Source organism: Eucalyptus grandis, chromosome 7 (assembly GCF_016545825.1).
Source record: "Eucalyptus grandis isolate ANBG69807.140 chromosome 7, ASM1654582v1, whole genome shotgun sequence".
NCBI classification, from domain to species: domain Eukaryota; kingdom Viridiplantae; phylum Streptophyta; class Magnoliopsida; order Myrtales; family Myrtaceae; genus Eucalyptus; species Eucalyptus grandis.
The window spans coordinates 44,078,289-44,086,025 of NC_052618.1; positions in this window are offsets into that span (position 1 = coordinate 44,078,289).

Here is a 7,737-nt window from a genome sequence, read left to right on the forward strand (position 1 = left end):
GTTTTCTGATCTTCTTTGATCTACCGATCTCTTCACTTTTCATTTTGCATGATAACTTATAGAAACAAACCCAGTTTCTACTAATCACGTAGGCTTTGTTTATGCTTTTGAACCATTGTGCTTTGTTTAGTACCTTAACTTTTCTGCAAGATCTACTAATGGTCGTTCGATCAAGTTTTGTTCAATCCTTTTTGAGTCTCTCCACGTACAGCTTTACCTTGAGTCCCCTTCATGAAGTTTTATATCCTCATTCCGCATCTGAAGGGTCATTGTCACTTGACGGGCTGAGGGGTTACCAAAATACCCCATTTCCCTATCAAATCCATAACGAAAATACCACATTTCTCTTTCAATACATGCAGATTGAATTTTCTATTTTACTATTACATTAGAGATTTGGAACACCAAAATGAGTGTTCCCCATGTTCCAACATATAAGCATGTTATTTTCACCCAATATGTGCTTTACGATAATTGTTCGAAAATAAATTTCAAAATCTTTATGTGGTCACGCATCTTGATGTCTTATTCATGATTAAAGACTACATTAATTATATTTTTTTGACAGAACTTTAAAATATGTTCTTATTCCAACTAGACGACCAAAAGAAGCTTAGCCTTATCGTATCACATTCCTGACAAGGGACATTCCACTTCTCTTTTTTGTCCACCGACCAATTTTTAATTTTTACAAGCGATACGAGCGATCATTTTTAGGAAAATGTATTTTAAAAAATTTATTTCCTATGAAAGAAATGGAGTCTTATTATAGAATTGCTCATTGCACTGTGAATGCCACATACTTAGATGACGATGCACTTGCCGCAAATGTAACCTTTTCCTTTTTGGTAAATTGCAACGGATACAGGAAAAGGAAAATAGAAAACAACTTAAGATGGACAGAACACTCTTTTTTCTTTTCCCTCACAACATGAAGCGGAGTCCAAACACATCTCTTTTCAAAGGCTTCCATTGTTTACGATTTCCTTGATTGTCTTGACCATTTAACGCGTCGTGCAACGCACGACTTGGAATCTTTAAGTCGCTTTAGGTGGCCAGCGAAAGGAGGTTGGACTTTGAAAAGATGTTAATTTCCTCCTTATATTTTTCCACATTTTTGTGACTAAAAAAGATGATATCTCTTGAAGGAAGCGTGGTTTTACTATAATAAATGGAAGTTCTCGGGTACATGTTAAACAACAATGGTTTCCTACTTCTACAATAACTTCGTGCCTACACTCTTGCGTGCACTCTCTGTCATTCAAACCTTGGAATTCAGTCACCCCAATGCCTTAACAAATGTAAGCTGCATTGGCGCCGAGAGGGAAGCTCTTCTGAAGTTCAAGCAGAATTTCACCAATCCTTCGAGACATCTATCTTCGTGAACCAGCAAGCGTTGTTGCGAGTGGAAGGAGTCGAATGCAGCAACAAGACTGGTCACGTCTTGAAGCTTGATCTAATTGATTGCGGTCTAGGAGGTAAGATACATCTTGCTCTTAGCGAATTGAAGAATCTAAAGTATCTAGACCTCGGCTTCAACAATTTCAGTGGTCATCTACCCAATCAATTTGGGAATTTCAAAAATCTGGAATTCCTTTATCTTTGGGAGAAGAATGGTGCAAGTGCTATAACTTTTTTTTTGCTTATTTAAATGTCACATTGGAGTAAATTTGATCATTAGAGTGTCATTTCTAACAAATTATGCTAATTGGATTTTTTTTTTTATTGATTTCTCATCCGATGTGGATTTTTAAAAATTTATTATGAATTTTTTTTTTGAATTTTTTTTTTTAATTATTTTGCCTTTTTTAGGGCTGGTGACCCTTGTCAGCCCTTAAAAAAAAAGGCAAAAAGGAAAAAAAAAAATATTAAAAAATTATCCATGTCAACATCAACGAAATCACGTAAGACAACTAGCATCCACATTGGATTTTTCAACAAGGAAAATTGCTGATGTCACTCTAGTAAGCCAAAAAAAAAAGAGTTATGACACTCATATAAACACCATATGAAAGTTAAGGCACTTGTGTTATTCTTATCCCTTTATCTTTCATATAACTCAATTTTAGGTCATATTCCTACTGCCATAGGTCAATTATCATCTCTGAGATTTTTCGGCCTCTTAACAATTTGAGGGGAAACATTCTCAAAAGTATAGGGCGACTATATAATCTTGAGGTGATGGACTTTAGTAATAATCGATTTGATAGAGTTGTCAACAAACTTCACTTGGCAAATCTCACCAGCTTTACTTGGTTTATATTATGGTCGAACAAGTTTTTTATAAATGTTAACTCGTCTTGGGTTCCTCCTTTCCAAATAAATTTCATTTTCTTGTCAAGTTGCAAAGTGGGAGTAGAATTCCCAAACTAGCTTCAAACTCATAGGAACATTTAGCAGTTGCTCATGTCAAATGCTAGCATCTCAAGTAAAGTTCCCCATTGGCTACCTGACATTTTATTTAACATTAGAGATTTAGATCTCTCAAGTAATATGCTCAAAAGCAACATATTAGGAATTATTGGAAAAAAAGGCACCACATACAAAGCGATTGTCACTTTCTAGAAATAACATCACTGGTGACATTTCAAATTCATTATGCATGTTGCATAGTTTGTATTTTCTTGATCTCTCTGAAAACCAATTGTTTAGGAGACTTTGGCGATGTTGGGGGAAGTTGCTACATCATTTGCAATGGATTTCATTGGGAGACAATAAGTTCAATGGTCAAATTCCAAACTCTCTATGCAGTTTGGAGCATTTAGAACTTCTACACCTACATAAAAATGGCTTGAATGGAGTGCTTCTAAAATGTTTACTAAAGCTAGTTTGGTAATTCTCGATCTTAGTGACAATCTATTTACTGGTAGAATAGATAATCGACCTCGGGAGAAATTACTTCACCGGGGACATTCCTTTGCCACTACGTCAACTTCGTAAACTCTAGTATCATAGCCTAGCACATAACAATCTTTCTAGAGTCATTCCTCCTTGTTTAAGCAACTTCTCGCTTATGTGGGCCAATTCCACTGATACTTTAGATTTGGCTGGCCGGCGGGGGATTCCTATCATGGCTGATATAAAAAGAATATGCCTAGAATTCACCAGCTCGCTCCAATATTTATTTTCTATTAATCTCTCAAGTAACGCATTAGAAGGACAAATATTGGAAGGGCTAACTAGGCTTGCTCAACTTCAAAATTTGAACCTCTCCCAAAATAAGTTGATCAGCAAAATCCCTTTAGATGTTGGCAACGTGAGAGATTTAGAATCACTGGATCTATCCAAAAACAAACTATTAGGTGTTTATCCAATTTAGACTTTTTAAGTCGTTTGGATCTTTCCTTCAACAATTTATCCAGTCATCCTCCATCGAGCAATCATCTAAGCACTCTAGGTTATCAATCTATTTATTGTGGCAATAATGTGAAAATGCTAGTACTAACACCTAGAGGGGGTGAATAGGTATTTAAAAAGAACCTTGACAAATAAATACAGAAAAAATAAGTTGCGAGCAAAGTCTGAAAAAGGATTAGACTCTAATTAAACAATCCACCAGATTTCTATTGAAAATTTAGAATCATATAAGAGATGGAATAGATTTTTGCAAACTTAAAAAAAGTTACAACGGATAAAGCTGAAAAAAGTTAAGGGAAGAGAAAATTGCACACGAAATTTATAGTGATTTGGCTTAGATCAAGCCTATGTTTACTCTCCCATGCTAGCAGTCTTCTAGCTGAAATTCACTAAAGTATCAACAGAGAAGTACAATATTTCGAGGGCAAACATTTAGTGGAAGATTTATTTTTCCCTCACTAAGTCACTCTTCTTGTGATTTTCTCTCTTGAATACAATTTATAAGAGCTGTCATTGAAGAACAAGTAGTTGGAAAGGCTTCAAATTTTAGAATTTCAATTTTCATACACTATCTCAAATAAACTAAATAACCTCATTAAATATTCCTCCGTGCCTTACTAACCGTTAGCATTCTCCAAATGAATTTCTTCAAATGAATTTGTTGGACAAAATCGATTAAGGAAATCTTGTAGCTGTTTGAAGATTAAGATGAAAATCCGTTGATTCTGTCGCCCATACAATCAGAATCTAAGTTTCCGTAAGTAGATGTTTCCCAAAAAGAAACTTGTCTTCAAGATTGATTTCATCAATGTATTTATAAAAGATAAGTGAGTTTCTTTGTTAAAAAGCTAGATATTAAAGAATAAATCTATATTATGTTCATAATGAATCCTTATTGCAAGATCAATAAATCTAAGTCTAATTATATCTTCATTATGGACTTATTTTCAATTTGGATTGCGTCAAAGTGGGAAAGATTTATGGAATGAATAGACTTTGACAAGAGTCTGTGATATGACTTCAAAAGTCTACTATTCTTCAAAATAAGAACAAGAACAATAAATATTTGTCAACTTCAAAACCTAATAGGAGTTTTCTCAACAATCTCCTCAATTTTTATAATGACAAAACTTTTATGCAAATTTAAGCATAGTATGAAAGTTATCCTGTAAAACAACACTTTAGCAACACATGATAATTGATAAAGTCTGCATAAGTCTATATAAAATACACATAGTCTGCACACATAAAACACGCCAACCAATAGTCTATATAAAAGAAACACCAACCACTCCAACATAGAAAAACTCGATCATGCAGAAACACTAATCAAAGCTTCAAATCTACAAAACTCTCCCCCTTTTTGTCAATAGCAAAAAGAAAAGAGCAAACAAGCACAAAGAAAATAAGAAAAATAGCGTTTCGAAAAGAATCGGGGTTGCCTAGAAACATGAACAAGTTGGAAATCCTCCAAAGTCTGTACGATCTCCTCAAGCTTAGTTAGACACTAATGAAAGACAGTCTCAACCTTCACTAAATTCTAAGATGCCTGCCGATTCATGTTCCGGATCTTATCATCAAGAGACTACCTTTCCAATGAGAGATTCCGAGGTAGTACCGAGAGCAGCATGCAACTTCTAGATTTCAATCTCCATCCCATGTTGATGTGCCTTAATCTTCAAAATGAGCTCCACTATATGAGGATAATTTGATTCTGGTTCAATTTGGGCACTAGCTTCTGCAAAATGTACAGGTGGAGTGTCCAAAAGTAAAGAAACATCGACCTGAACATGTGAAATTTGGTGCTCCTCCTGAACATTAGCTTCTTTATCTTGACCCCTAGGAGAAATTTTAGAGAAATGAGATGCATAAATATTTTTAGTATCTAGAGGAAATCAACTAATTCCATTGCTTGTAGTTGGTTCTACAGTCTGGTCAGCAAGAGGAGTTTTCTCACCTACACTCCTTATCACAGTGCCTTTAATTTGAGGAAGAATTCATTCTCCTTCCTACACTCCTCTTCTAGCACTGGTTTGTTGACCGGTTCCCTTCTCTCCAACATCTTGTGCACCAACTTCCCTCATATCTTCTCCTTCCTTGTTAGAATGCCGTTGTACCTTGTTCAGATTCACATCTCCCTCTTCATCATCTGAGTTATCCTCCTCCCTCTTTCTTACTCCAATTTCTTCTCCTTTACATTCTTCTTCTAGTTCTTTCTCACTCTTATTCTCTTCTTCTTCTTCTTCTTCTTCAGAATCAATTATGCCACCAAGAGGATCTCTCATGACAATATTTGCCATTGATGATGCTAGTAAGAACACATAGAGGAGGGTGAATAGGTGTTTAAAATAAACATTGACAAATAAATGCGGAATGAAATAAGTTGCAAGCAAAGTTTAAAAAATGGCCAAAGTTTGATTAAACGAGCCACCAAATTTCTAGTAGATGTTCAAAATTTATTATGCGATGGAACAAATTTCTGAAATAACCAGTAAGTGTGCAACATACTCAAATAAGGAGAGTTAAGGGAAGAAAATATTGCACACAAAATTTATAGTGGTTCGGCTTAGATTAAGCCTACGTCCACTCTCCCACGCTAACAGTCTTCTGGCTGGATTCCACTATATGATCAATAAGAGATTATGACTTTGAATACAAACACTTAATAGTAGATCATACTATCTTACTAATTCATTCTTTTTGTATTTCTCTTACGATTACAAATGTTTAAGCTCACGAAAGACAAGCGTATGATTAAAGTTTGTTCAGACTTTAAAATTCTAGATCCTATGCTCCGTCTCTTTTTTTCGCTCGTCAGTCCTTGGTCTCCTTAAATACTCCTCAACTTTCAAACTAGCCATTGGACAGTATCTAGAGGATCTTTTAATCTACCCGTTGGACAGATTTATATCAAAAAGATTTAGTAGCTGTTGAGTAACAAAAGTAAAATCTCGAGTTAATATTGATCGTCTATACAAACAAAATCTTAGTTTCCATAAGTATAGCTTCTTCGTTTAGAAAGTTATTGTCTTCAATATTCAATTGGCAATCAATTAGATTGAGTCAATCAAATCTATCTTGATGTAGAATCCAAATCATATCACTAGCCATTATATGTTTAGGGCTTATGTTACGTGCTATCGAGTTGTTTCGTTCTGAACTTGTCACATTATGGACATGTATCTCATTTTAGACCTTGTCACGTTCTGAACACGTGTCTCGTTCTGGACCTTGTCACGTTCTGGACTTGTGTCTCGTTCTACATGTAAAGTCTAAGTGTGTTCAGTCTGAAGTAAAGTCTGAATGTCTTCTGTCTAAAGTATAATCTGAGTGTCTTCCGTCTGAAATAAACTTTACAATCTAGACGTAAGTCTGAACATATTTTACTTCTAAACATATTTAGCCTTAAGGTCTTGACATGGTCTAAATAAGTTCAGTTTCAGTATAGAATCTATCTTTTGGTTCTTCCAAATATAAACCTTTGTAATATCATTTACATATTATATCTATCATATGCATAGTCTATTACTCAACCATTAAATACGTTGGTAGTCTTTGATTTATTTTATCATCTTCAAAACATCATAAAGGATTTCCCTAACAATCTCCTCATTTTTTATGATAACAAAATAATCTCAAAATATGCAAATGTGTAAACACGTTTTTAAATATATTAATAAATCAGGGAAATTTTAAGCACATAAATAGCCTTTAAATATGTTCAAAGAATGTAATTTGAATCAAAAGATAGCAAAAGATAACAAATAGATCGAGCATAATAATATATTGAAAGATAATCGCAGCTCAATAACTAATATCAACACATATGCATATTTATATTCTCTCCCCCCCTTTTGTCATAATCTAAAAGTGATAACACTGAAAATGGTATCACGTAGAGAATATAAAATGAAAATAAATATATCTTGCATGAAATACAATTTCAAAAAAAAAATCAGTTTTTATAAAATAAGTCGAATATAAAAAATATGTAATATAGCTCACTTTGATCATATATATTAGTAAATATCCAAGAAAAATCACAGATGTTTTATAAAATTCACTTACATTATTTGTCATATTAAAATGATAATGTAAATAAGAGATTTGTTAATGACAAAAGGTAATAAAAAATGCACTAATTGGATTTTTTAGAACTTGACAATTCTAACACATTTACCTTTTTCTTCCTTCCATAATAATCAAGATCATGATCAATTCAAAAAGATTTTTCCATAATTGATCAATGTTCCCCCTCAATTCATGATTCTCCCCATTTCTTTTGGATTCACTTTCTCCCCCTAGCAACAACATCATTGAGTAAAAATAATCGTTGCCAATCTTCACAAGAGATACTTTTTGATTGCACAAAAATTTGCA